We start from the raw sequence: 13,736 nt of genomic DNA, 5'->3' as shown, positions 1-13,736 counted from the left end.
TGTGTCACATCATCAATAAACACTAGTGACCCAGTGCCACTGGCAGCCATGCATGCCCAAGCCATCACACTGCCTCCGCCGTGTTTTACAGATGATGTGGTATGCTTTGGATCATGAGCTGTGCCACGCCTTCGCCATACTTTTCTCTTTCCATCATTCTGGTAGAGGTTGATCTTGGTTTCATCTCTCCAAAGAATGTTCTTCCAGAACTGTGCTGGCTTTTTTAGATGTTTTTTAGCAAAGTCCAGTCTAGCCTTTTTATTCTTGATGCTTATGAGTGGCTTGCACCGTGCAGTGAACCCTCTCATGTATTTACTCTCATGCAGTCTTCTCTTTATGGTAGATTTGGATATTGATACACCTACCTCCTGGAGAGTGTTGTTCACTTGGTTGGCTGTTGTAAAGGGGTTTCTCTTCACCATGGAGATTATTCTGCGACCATCCACCACTGTTGTCTTCCGTGGGCGCCCTGGTCTTTTTGCATTGATGAGTTCACCAGTGCTTTCTTTCTTTCTCAGGATGTACCAAACTGTAGATTTTGCCACTCCTAATATTGTAGCAATTTCTCGGATGGGTTTTTTCTGTTTTTGAAGCTTAAGGATGGCTTGTTTCACCTGCATGGAGAGCTCCTTTGACCGCATGTTTACTTCACAGCAAAACCTTCCATATGCAAGCACCACAACTCAAATCAACTCCAGGCCTTTTATCTGCTTAATTGAGAATGACATAACGAAGGGATTGCCCACACCTGTCCATGAAATAGCCTTGGAGTCAATTGTCCAATTACTTTTGGTCCCTTTAAAAACAGGGTGGCACATGCTAAGGAGCTGAAACTCCTAAACCCTTCGTCCAATTTTAATGTGGATACCCTCAAATGAAAGCTGAAAGTCTGAACTTCAACTGCATCTGAATTGTTTTGTTTAAAATTCATTGTGGTAATGTCTAGAATCAAAATTAGAAAAATGTTGTCTCTGTCCAAGCATATTTGGACCTAACTGTATGTGAGGACCTGTACTGTAAATGCTCTATATGTGGAGACAAGTGTTGTAAATGTTCTATATGTGGAGACTAGTGATGAGCGAGCATGCTCACTACTGCTCGGTGCTCGCCCGAGAATCTCACTGTAGCCATGTTGGTTGTGGCGTTACAGTGATTGGCAGGCCGCACAGCGTCATAAGGTCTATATCAGACCTGGCGCCGCCATGCTCGTCACAGTCACTCCGGAATCAGACAGTGTAGAGAGTGGTGCTGCTGAGCTAGGGAGAGATTTGCTTGTTTCTAGTTAGTGTAGGTGTACCAAACTATGTTAGAGACACATATCCATCTCAACAAACAGTCCTTCTGAGGACTAATCCATCTGCAAAGATATCAGGCAGGCAGTGTATATAGGCAGGCAGGAAGTGTATATAGCAGACTGCAGTGCATATAGCACAAGAGGCTCCATTCCTGTTCTGTCTGCTGCTGCTGCTGTTAGATATTTCTAGAAATAGGCCCAGGTCTCAGGGGCCAGGAATAATTTTTTTGGGATCTTAATCCTCATTATTTGCTTATAAAGCAATCCAGAAAACACCGTTGTTCTGCGCCATTTGCTTGTTGGCACTGCAGAATACAGCCAGGTGCTTTCCATATTACAGCGCTAAAAATACAGCTATTTAAAACTGTGGTTTGTCCATCACACGGATCACATATAATTGCGCTGAAAATACTGCCATTTCTGGCATCCATTAAAAATTTGTTTCTGTGTGTCAGTGAAGCAATTGATACCAGTTTGCTGTTCAAAATAGTTACCTACAGGCCAGGTATTTAAAACTGTGTTTTCTCCGTCACACGGATCACATACACGTTTTCAGAAAATACTGCCATTTCTGGCCTCCATTAAAAAATGTTTTCAGTGTGTCAGTGAAGCAATTGACACCAGTTTGCTGATCAAAATAGTTACTTACAGGCCAGGTATGTAAAACAATGTTTTCTCCGTCACACGGATCACATATACGTTTTCAGAAAATACTGTGGATTACATATAACTTCGCTCCAAATTCAGCCATTTGTAGTGAGCGTGAAAGATATTGTCCTCCATTTAAAATGGGCAAGGCGCGTGGCAAAGGACGGGAACTGGATGTGATGGTGATGGTGCATGCAGAGCCCGAGGACAAGCTGAAATTGTGCCACAACAAACACCCACATCTTCTCACCTGGCCTTCCTGTAACAATTCCTAGGGGATGGCACCACACCACTATTGAACCCAGAGCAGTGTCAAAAGGTTGTTGGTTGGATAGCGGATAATAATTCCAGTCACTTAACCACCAACACCACCCTGACTTCCACACGGTCAAGTCTCAGTAGCCATGAGTCTGGACTGCATATTCCTCACCCTGATCCTCCTTCCTCCCACCATGCCGAGTGCCTGGAGACAACTGATCCCACACTTGGGACACTCCGAAGAGCTGTTCACTTTTCCATTTATAGATTCGGGCCTCTCGCTCGGTCCACTTGAAGCGGGGCAAGAGGAGATCGCATGTAGTGATGCCCAAATATTTGAGCAGCCACGGTCACACTAAGGCGACAGTGGGAAAGTGTCACAAGAGGTGGATGATGATGAGACACAATTGCCAGAAAGTCAGGAGGAGGACCAGGGTGCCAAAGTGGAAGACGAGGTGGTGGATGATATAGTAACTGACCCAACATGGCAGGAGGACATGAAGAGCAAGGACAGCAGCACACAGGGGGAGGCAGAGCACTCCAACAGGAAGAAGCAGTGTGGTGGTCACAGACAGAAGGCTGGAAAACGTTCCATGTAACACCAACATGAAGGTAGTTGCCAGTACAACTGTTAGGTCTTCCCGAGTCTGGTTGTTTTTTAAAGACTCTGCCGATAAGCCCAAGAAGGCCATTTGCAACCCCTGCCAGGCCAGTATCAGCAGGGGTGGCAAAACTAGCAGCCTGACCACCACCAGCATTATCAGGCACATAGCAGCAAAGCACCCAACTTTGTGGGCCGAACCCCATGGTCCAGGAACAGTGTCTGCAGGTGGCACCACTGCTTCTTCTGCTGTTGTGCATGCAAGCCAATCCCTTGTCCATGGTGCATGTGAAGATGCCTCCTGCCCTGCACCTGTCGTTGCACACCCTCAAGTAACAGCATCAGGAAGCACATCCACGTCCTTGTCCCAGCGCAGTTGTCCATAACCCAGTCCTTGGAATGCAAGCGCAAATACGCAGCCAACGCCCCGCAGGCCACACTACTAAATTCCCACATTTCACGACTGCTTGCGCTCGAAATGTTGCCTTTTAGGCTCGTGGACAAGCAAGCATTCCGCTCCCTCATGGCGGCGACCGTCCTTTGGTACTCGGTCCCCAGTCGCCACTGTTTCTCCCGGTTTGCCATTCCCGCATTACACAAGCACGTGTCCCAAAACATTAGCCGTGCCCGCAGCAACGCTGTTACAGCCAAAGTCCACCTAACCACGGACATGTGGAAAAGTGCTTGTGGGCAGGGACGGTATATCTTGCTGATGGCACACTGGGTTAACATAGTGGAAGCCGGGACCCAGTCGGACCTTGGGACGGAACACGTCCTCCCGACGCAAAGGATTGTGGGCCCTAGGTCAATCAGGGTTGCCCCCACTGTCTACAGCTCCTGCACCTCATCCTCCTCAGCCTCCTCCTCCTCTTCAGCCCCCATCTACGAAATGACCACATCAGTCACAAGCTGGTAGCACTGCAGCACTGCCTCAGCCAAGCGGCAACAGGCTGTGCTGAAGCTAATATGCTTAGGTGAAAAACCGGACAATGCTGAAGAGTTGTGGACAGCTCTGAAAGATCAGGCAGATCTGTGGCTCACACCGCTGAACCTACAACCAGGCATGGTCGTGTGTGACAATGGCCGGAACCTGGTGGCGGCTCTGAGGTGAGGCGAGCTCACACACGTACAATGCCTGGCCCATGTGCTTAACCTCGTGGTTCAGAAGTTTCTCAAATCCTACCCGGAGCTGCCGGATCTGTTTGCTAAAGTACGTCACCTGTGTGCCCATTTTAGAAAGTCACCTACAGCTTCCGCCCCCATTGCCGTGTTTCAGCAGTGTTTGCAGCTTCCGGCTCACAGACTGGTATGTGATGTCCCCACGAGTTGAAACTCTACAATGCAGATGTTGGGAAGGTTCAACAAGGCCATCGGTATTCAGGCTCCACACATAATACCTCAGGAGTGGACATGGATGTCAGACATATGTACCATCCTCCAAAACTTCGAAGACTCCACCAAGATGGTGAGCCATAATTATCGTCACATTCAAAGAGGATGAATTGCAGGCGGAGCACGTTGAGATGGAGCAAGGAACCATACAGGGTGATTACACACAGCCCAGCCTCATCTAATCCCAATGTGGATTGGGTGACAATGAGGAAGAGGAGGAGGAGGAGAAGGAAGAACAGGAGCTAGTTTCATGCACTATAGACGGTACTACCTGGAATTATAACTGATAAGCGCATCTGCCTGACAATTGAAAATGCTGACTGGCTGACTCTTATAAAAATGAAAAGGGGCTGGATTGGGCCAGACTTCTCAACACCACTGAATGATAGCAGCGTAACCTAAACTTAAATCCAGTGTCTTTTTTTGGGAGTTGTATTCCCATGCACCTCTTCACACCCACACATGGGTATACGCTTCCTGATTTTGTCTATTTGCTCTTGTCCTCCTCCTTCTCCTCATCCTCATCCTCCACCACCATATCACCAGGGTGACCGTGGTCCGTGATCCAACACCCACATAATTTTTTTAAAGGGTGTTTATGATGCCTGTAAAAAAAATTTTTTATACAGTATGTTCATGTTTACCCCCCAGGGGTAAATCTTTGTCAGCCCATATACTTAGTGCATGGGCATTACAAGTACAGGAGACCCGCTCCTTTCTAATGGGAACATTTTTTATGAGGCCCTCCTCCACGTCTCTTCCAAGGGGCATTGGAGTGCCTCCCAATTTTTGGCAGCCCTTGCATTCACTGCATAGGCAAACACAATGGGAGACCCACTTCCTAATAATGGGAACATTTTTTTTCAGGAGGCCCTCCTCTACGTCTCTTCCAAGGGGCATTGGAGTGCTTCTCTGTCTTCTGAAATGCTCTCTGCTCACAATCAAAGAGGATGAATTGCAGGCGGAGCACGTTGAGATGGAGCAAGGAACCATACAGGGTGATTACACACAGCCCAGCCTCATCTAATCCCAATGTGGATTGGATGACAATGAGGAAGAGGAGGAGGAGGAGAAGGAAGAACAGGAGCTAGTTTCATGCGCTATAGACTGTACTACCTGCACAACTGTCATACCGTCTGTTCAGTGTGGATGGCCAGAGGACAAAGAGGAGGAGGAGGAGAGCATGGTCAGTCATCCTATTGGTGAGGACACGGAAGTCTTGCCTGTTAGCAGTCTGGCACGCATGACTGAGTTTATGTTACGCTGCCTTTCCCATGACCCTCGCATTCTCAAAATTTTGGGTGACAGTCATTTCTGGTTGGTGACACTTCTAGACCCACGCTACAAGGAGAACTTTATATCCCTTATTCGTGAGGCGGACAGGTCTACAAGAATGGGGCAGTACCAGAAGGCCCTTGTTGCAGAACTATTAAAAAAATTCTCATCTGAAAACGCTGGCAGCAGAGGTCACAGTTCGTTGGACAACCAAGGAGTACAGGCGAGAGAGACACAACTTCAATCCAGCAGAGGCAGGGGAACACTGATAAAGTTCTGGGAGAATTTTCTCAGCCCCTCCCATCGCACAGGCCCTGAGGCGCGGAGTACTCTCACAAGGAGTGCAAAGTTTGGGAAGATGCTGAGGGAGCACCTTGCCGACCGTACAAACGTCCTCTGTGATTCCTCTGTGCCTTATAATTATTGGGTATCCAAGCTGGATATGTGGAATGAACTGGCTCTCTATGCCTTGGAGGTCCTTGCTTCCCTGCAGCCAGCGCTTTATCAGAGCGGGTTTTTAGTGCCGCTGGTGGAATTATAACTGATAAGCGCATCTGCCTGACAATTGAAAATGCTGACTGGCTGACTCTTATAAAAATGAACAAGGGCTGGATTGGGCCAGACTTCTCAACATCACCAAATGATAGCTGCGTAACCTAAACTCAAATCCAGTGTCTTTTTTTGGGAGGTGTATTCCCATGCACCTCTTCACACCCACACATGGGTATACGCTTCCTGATTTTGTCTATTTGCTCTTGTCCTCCTCCTTCTCCTCATCCTCATCCTCCACCACCATATCACCAGGGTGACCGTGGTCGGTGATGCAACACCCACATAATTTTTTTAAAGGGTCTTTATGATGCCTGTAAAAAAATTTTTTTATACAGTATGTTCATGTTTACCCCCCATGGGTAAATGTTTGTCAGCCCATACACTTAGTGCATGGGCATTACAAGTAGAGGAGACCCGCTCCTTTCTAATGGGAACATTTTTTATGAGGCCCTCCTCCACGTTTCTTCCAAGGGGCATTGGAATGCCTCCCAATTTTTGGCAGCCCTTGCATTCACTGCATAGGCAAACACAATGGGAGACCCACTTCCTAATAATGGGAACATTTTTTTTCAGGAGGCCCTCCTCTACGTCTCTTCCAAGGGGCATTGGAGTGCCTCCAAATTTTTGGCAACCCTTGCATTCACTGCAAAGGCAAGCACAATGGGAGACCCACTTCCTAATAATAGGAACATTGTTTTCAGGAGGCCCTCCTCTAAGTCTCTTCAAAGGGGTATTGGGGTGCATCCAAATTTTCAAAGTGGTATTGGGGTGCGCCCAAATTTTGGGCAGCCCTGCCACTCACTGCATACACAATAACAGTATAGGAGACCCACTCTTTAGTAATGGGAACAATAAAACATAGCCGGCTGATGGTTCTCTAAGAATAATGAGGGCCAACGGCTGGCCCTTTAAGAATAGTAAAGGCCGCCTGATGGCCCTATAAAGATAGGCTTTGTGACTCTCAGAGTCCATCCTTCATAAATGAAACACGATGTGTCTGATGATATCTCACACACCACATGGCCAGATAAGGTTGTAAAATATTAAAGTGACATTTCCTGTTGAATGCATTGGTCACGGTTGAAAGCAATGCAAAAGTGCAAAAACGCATCAAAAACGCTAAGTGTAAACATAGCCCAAGGTGTGGAGGAGTAATTTTGTTTTTGATTATTTATTTTGTTTTATACACAAGTCATTACCCTGGAAAGGGTTTATTGTGAGTCAGTAAAAGTGGCGTAATACCTCTGACAACGTTGTTGACAGAAGTGACCTGGGAGTTATAAATGCTTCCACGGGTCTTCCCCATGCTGTTCCCATGTCATTTGAGCACTGTTCCCATCGATTTGGGCAATTTTTAGGCCCTCTGCAGACCGCCGGGGGGGAGCCGCCTGAAAAATGCTCAAGTTTCCCATAGACTTACATTGGGCTCGTTGCTCGGGTCGAGCACCCGATATTCCAATGTGCTCAACCCGAGCATCGAGCACCCGAGCATTTTAGTGATCACCCATCACTAGTGGAGACAAATGCTATAAATGTCCTATGTATTTGAAGACCAGAGCTGTAAGTGCTTTATATATGGAGATCAATGCTGTAAATGTACTTTATGTGGAGACCTATATGTGGAGACCGCAGCTGTAAATGTCCTATATGTGGAAATCAGTATTATAAATGTCCTATATGTGGAGACTAGTGTTGTACAGTATATGCTCTATATATGGAGCTCAGTGCTGTAAGTGCTTTATAAATGGAGATTAGTGCTGTAAGTGTTTTATATGTGGAGACCAGCGCTGTAAACGTCCTATATGTGGAGATCAGTGCTGTAAATGTTCTATATGTGAGTACCTGTACTGCAAATGCTCCATATAGGGAGATCAGTATCATACATGTCCTATATGTGGATACCAGTGATGTAAATGCTTTAAATGTGCAGACCTGTGCTCTAAGTGCTCTATATATGGAGACCAGTCTTGGAAAAGCTCTACATGCGGAGACTAGTGTTGGAAATGCTTTATATGTGGAGACTAGTGCTGTAAGTGCTCTATATATGGAGACCAGTCTTGGAAATGCTCTATATGTGGAGACTAGTGCCGTAAGTGCTCTATATATGGAGACCAGTCTTAGAAATGCTCTATATATGGAGACCAGCCTTGGAAATGTTCTATATGTGGAGACTAGTGCAGTAAGTGCTCTATATATGGAGACCAGTGTTGGAAATGCTATATATGTGGATACCAGTGTTGGAAATGCTCTATATGTGGATACCAGTGTTGGAAATGCTCTATATGTGGATACCAGTGTTGGAAATGTTCTATATGTGGATACCAGTGTTGGAAATGCTCTATATGTGGATACCAGTGTTGGAAATGTTCTATATGTGGATACCAGTGTTGGAAATGCTCTATATGTGGATACCAGTGTTGGAAATGTTCTATATGTGGAGACTAGTGCAGTAAGTGCTCTGTATATGGAGACCAGTCTTGGAAATGTTCTGATTGACCTATTAGGCTATGTAGGTAATTTCGCTGTATTTTTATGTACATATCTTGTGGCGCGACAGTATCTGTTTCCTTGTTGCTATATTACTTATCTATGTATGCGTCACATGCCATTATATTTAGGATTTCTACCGGCTGACAGTTGAGTTTAAGATTGCAATTTAAGCCACGCTGCCAGAATGGTTTAGGAGATGTGACATGTTTATTGCGTCTGTTATTATTTGACAATATACCTTTTTTCTATCTACTCTTGTCTGTGTATACAATATATTGAACTTTGTCATTACACTATTATCTGACAGTCTTGCATCGCCCATCCTGCACTTTATTGAGTGTATGTCAGGTTTTACATTAATATTTTATGGTTTTATAGTGTTGTTATTTTGTTTTGTATAAATAAAGTTTTGGATTAATTTAGGTGTGCGCATCAGTATTGTATTTATATTTTCCTTGATGTTGATCTGTATCTGGAGGCCAGTGCTGTAAATGTTCTATATATGTGGAGACTAGTGTTGTAAATGCACCATATGTGCAGACCAATGCTGTAAATGCCCTATATATGAAGACTAGAGATGAGCGAATGTTTCAATGTTCGGATTCGGTTCAGTTTGGCAGACTTACCTATGTTCTCCAAATAATTTGCCGAACATACCAAACCACATTGGATTCAATGGGAGGCAATACCAAACCCATGCACAACACCTTCAAATGGGCAAAAAAGGTGCCAAAACAGATCAAATTAGGGGCAGACACCAAGAAAGTGGCCTCAATTGACCCAAAGTACAAATTTTATAATGGCACAGCAGCAATCAGCCATGGGCCATGTATGAGGTATCAGGGTCTGGGCAAGCATTTACAGCTTTGAATTGAACTTCAAATTAAGACATGGTGGGTGAGGGATCGGTGTAGGTCTGCTGTGCTGGGAGCCCTGATACCACTTGCAATAGCTCAACCTGGTTTTATGCTCAGCCACACTCAGATGGCAGAAAAATCAGTTTCATAGATTAGTATTAATGAAAAAACAAGGGGAAAGGGAAAGGGAAAACGTATGTCAGCTCACCATGTAATAGCCAGACTCATCCAGTCCCAACGAAGTCTTGCAACGGAGACTCCCAGGTCATGGGCTACCAAGGTTCAAGTAATGAGAAAGCAAGCAAAGATGTCTCCAGCAGGACCAGGGTTGTATATATCTTGTTAAAACTTCACTTTTAATTTCAAATTGTAAAAGCCAAGGATGAGTTAGAAAATGAGCAATATAGCGGCTCTTAGGTACAGCACATTAAAGTGAAGTTTTAACAAGATATATACAACCCTGGTCCTGCTGGAGACGTCTTTGCTTGCTTTCTCATAGATTAGTATTGGTACAAAAATTTAAGGAAAGTAACACGGGAAGTTGACTGAAAGCTAGTGGAAGTCTGCCGGTCTGGGAGGGGTACTGCTACAGGCAACACACATGAAGAAGACCCAACTAGGAGTCTACACATTTCCAAAAATTAGGGGCTGATACCACCAAAGTGGCATCAATTTCACCAGAGTAGAAATAGTAAAATTAGGACCGACACCTCTTCCACTACAGCCAACCCAGCAGATGGAGACCCAACCAGGAATCTTCACATTTCCAAAAATTATTGTTAACATCTGCAGCAGCAGCAATAGCAGGCACAGAAACCACGCTAAAGATATCACAGACTGCAATTACGTGAGATCGATGCAGCACAATAAAAACTACAACATTGCCTAGTCTGAATAGTCTGCGATTGGGGTGCAAAAGTCCTTGGAGATCCATGGCTTGTTAATCTTGATGAAAGTTAGGCAGTCCACACTTTCAGCGGACAGCCAGCTGCACTTATCCATCAGGACACCACCAGCAGAGCTGAAGACACATTCTGAGAGAACACTGGCTGCCAGGCATGATAATATTTGCTTTTGTGGGTGCGTGGCCATGGACATTAGCACACATAAGGTTTCCTCAGGCAATGGGGTAACAATTTGGGAGGTGCCTGAGGAAAAATCCACAGATGCTTTGATAGCACTTAACACATCTGTCCCCAGTAGCTTATAGGGACTGTCTGAGCTTAGTAATACACGTGTGACTATAGATGTTGCAACGTCCATATTAAGTTTAATGGGTTTAGTTAATGGGAGGTTAACGGATGTTCCCTCTATCCCTTGACAACAAATGTAATCCGAGGAGATGAGTTCCTTTGGTACATATTTTTCTTGTATTAGCGTATGGGCTGCTCAGGTGTCAACCTGAAAATCAATAGAATCCCCCGTATTATCACACGTTGTTGTCACAATTAACTGTGGACCTGGGGGTGTGTCAAGGGAATGGTTGATATAGAGGGAAGTCACAGGATTGCCAATACTTCATTGAGATGGCTGACCATTAGCCAGTCCTCCTGTAGGGCACTTATTTTTGCAGCACTGATTTTGATAGTGCCCTTTCTTCCCACAGTTCCAACATTCCTTTTGAGATATATCGCGTTTGAAGTTCTCCTTTCTGTCCTGTCCCTGTTGCTGGAATCTCTTTTCATATCTGACAGGCTGATTAACCAATAAAGGCTTTTTCTTGCCCTGTAGGTCAAGTTCTGCTCCCTTTGCTATGGCCACTAGGTCAGGGACCGAACAGGTTCGCCAGTCTGGATGAGACCTCTTCACAGCCTCCTGTATAGGTAATTTCAGCCCAGATATAAATGTCTGTTTGCGCAGTCTCGCGTCTTTACTGTCCCCTGTCTCATAGCCTAGTCCAGCCAAAGTTGTTCAAGAGATGCAGCCTAGTCAGCTACTGACTGTTTAGCATCCTGCGTCTCTGTCATGAAATTGTCAGTCTGGTTATCTTGTTGTTCTTTCACCCAGGGCCTGACTGCGTCAATGAATTCTTCCCCCGAGTCCTTGGTAGCCTTATTACCCGGGACAGTACCTGTGGCTTTTGCCAGTATTTGGTTTTTCAGTACCTTTCCTCCTTTTGTCTCCAGTAAGTCCTCCAGGTCTGCCCAAGTAGCTTTATAGGCGGTCTGAATACTTTGTAGTTTACGTAGGAAAGTGGTAGGAACAAGTCGAGCGTCTGGCAGAGTATTGCACATTTCCAATAATTCACTAGGGGTCCATGGGTGATACTGATCATATTCTTTTATTTCAGTGTCCCCACGGCCCCAAGCGAAATGGACCTTAGTTACTAAGGGGAACATTTTGGCAGATGGATGTGGTCTGGGACCTCCACAGGCCAAACAAGTCTCCCTCCAGTCTGGGTTCTGTTCCCCACATCTGCGGCATGTCCATCCTTCTGGTCCATTGTACAGGGGTGGTGCTGTCGGGACCTTAGATACAACACTGTCTGAAGTGGTGGGTGGTTCTTTGGGTAACTCAATCCTATCACATACTATGTTCCCTTCATAGGGTTTCTTTCTTTATGTCTGGTCATAGTCATTCCCTGGGATACCTTATACCATATTGTGGCTTGATTAAATTTGTCATTATCTTCTAACCATCCTTTAAAATTGGTCAGGAACTTTTCCCACACATGCTCATCCAACGTGCCATTCACTCCTGCACCCAACTTTTTCAAAATTGGCTTGCAATCTTTTGTGGCTTCAACACCTTGTGCACACTTTACAATATCTATAGCAGAAACCCATTTTTCTGCTTCCTTGTTGGAGGATCTCTTGCTCTGTGCAGTTCCCATATTCACAGGGCCCTGGGCAACTGCTACGCGTGTTACCGTCCAAGTGCTTCATTGCCTTGAACTACCACTTTAGTGTTACCTCTCAAGGGCTTCACTCCCTTGAACTACCACTTCAGAGCAACTAGACTTCCTCCCTGGGCTTACTCCTTGGGAAATCTTTGAAGCCTTCCACGTTTTTCCTGTGGCACAGGAAACACGCAAACACTGCTACCAAGAATAGCACTATTGCAACTAGCCAATCAAGACCCGTATCATACTTTTCAGGCATGCATACGCTATTTCTATTATCATTCAAGAGAGAAAAATTAAGACCACACTCAGGCATGCATACAAATATTCCACCAAGCAAAGTAATTCTTCCTCATACAATATCAACAGACATTCCACGCATTCGAAGTTGCACAAGCCCATGCACAAGGTCCCACACTAGTCCATCTGACACCACCAGGGGGCACCGGCTGACAGCCTGAGCGCACAGCTCCCTCGCCCCAGGCTACTCCTACGTCTCCAACTTTACTCCCGCTGAGGGAAGCGACCACCAGAGACTATCAGCGTTGCCAGAGGGGGTGCGCGGCACCAAACCAGCAACCAGCCCAACCACAGGATACCAGAGGAAAAAGTGGGAACCCCTCCCAAACTATGGAGAGAGAGAAAGGTTCTCAGTACACTTATGTATGTGGCTGAGATCTCTACTCTTCAGGCTATGAGTTGGGACTAATCTTTTTATGCAGCTAATGGGGTCAGCCCTCCACAAACCTTGGCTGCTACACACATCAATTTTATGTCGGGTGTCCCTATCTGAGATGTGATATAAACACAGTCCCCAACTTGTGAGCGAAGTCAAAAGAAATGCAGGGTCCCTAGCAATCACTCTGGGCGGCTTTATACACCGTCACTTCTCACAGCTCCCCCCGAAAGGAGCAACAAAGCATGCACACATTCACATGCCTAGAGACACAATTGCTGCAGGGCTAATAACATCCCAGCAGCAACGTTAGCACATAGAAAGCATCGGCAGCATTCATTGGCATACTGCATCACGTCACATGTCAAACCGCGGAACAATCGAGCAGAGCTCAGGAGACAGGCAGTAACACAATGGGTTACTTACCACGGTCTTCCTGCGTCCTTTGCTCCGTCCTCGAGAGTTCGTAGTCAGAGGTGATGTTGTGATGCCCGCATTCTCCACCAAAATCTGTTATGGCAATCTGCCAACAGCAGGGGGTGCCAGTGCGCCCAGGCGTTGCAACGGGAGGGAATAAAGGAGACCACAACCTGGGTCAAGCATATATTTTTATAGGTTTTCTAAGGAGGTTTCCAGAATTGGGGCCCCTCTGCAAAGACACTTAATTGGCTAATTCATCCATTTAGTCTTACTCAATTGGTTATATTCAATTAGGCAAAACCATAAATTCATTACCTCTATTACTTATCAGCATCACACATAAGACTATTCTGGCAGGCAGCCATTATCATCTCTTGTTCACTTTATGCAAAGTCATCGTTGTTTTCCTCAGAGTTATATGAAGCTCTCAA

Source organism: Phyllobates terribilis, unplaced genomic scaffold (assembly GCF_046119375.1).
Source record: "Phyllobates terribilis strain yellow unplaced genomic scaffold, ASM4611937v1 Scaffold_3__8_contigs__length_932513732, whole genome shotgun sequence".
Lineage (NCBI taxonomy): Eukaryota > Metazoa > Chordata > Amphibia > Anura > Dendrobatidae > Phyllobates > Phyllobates terribilis.
Note: the sequence above shows the minus strand (reverse complement) of the source record.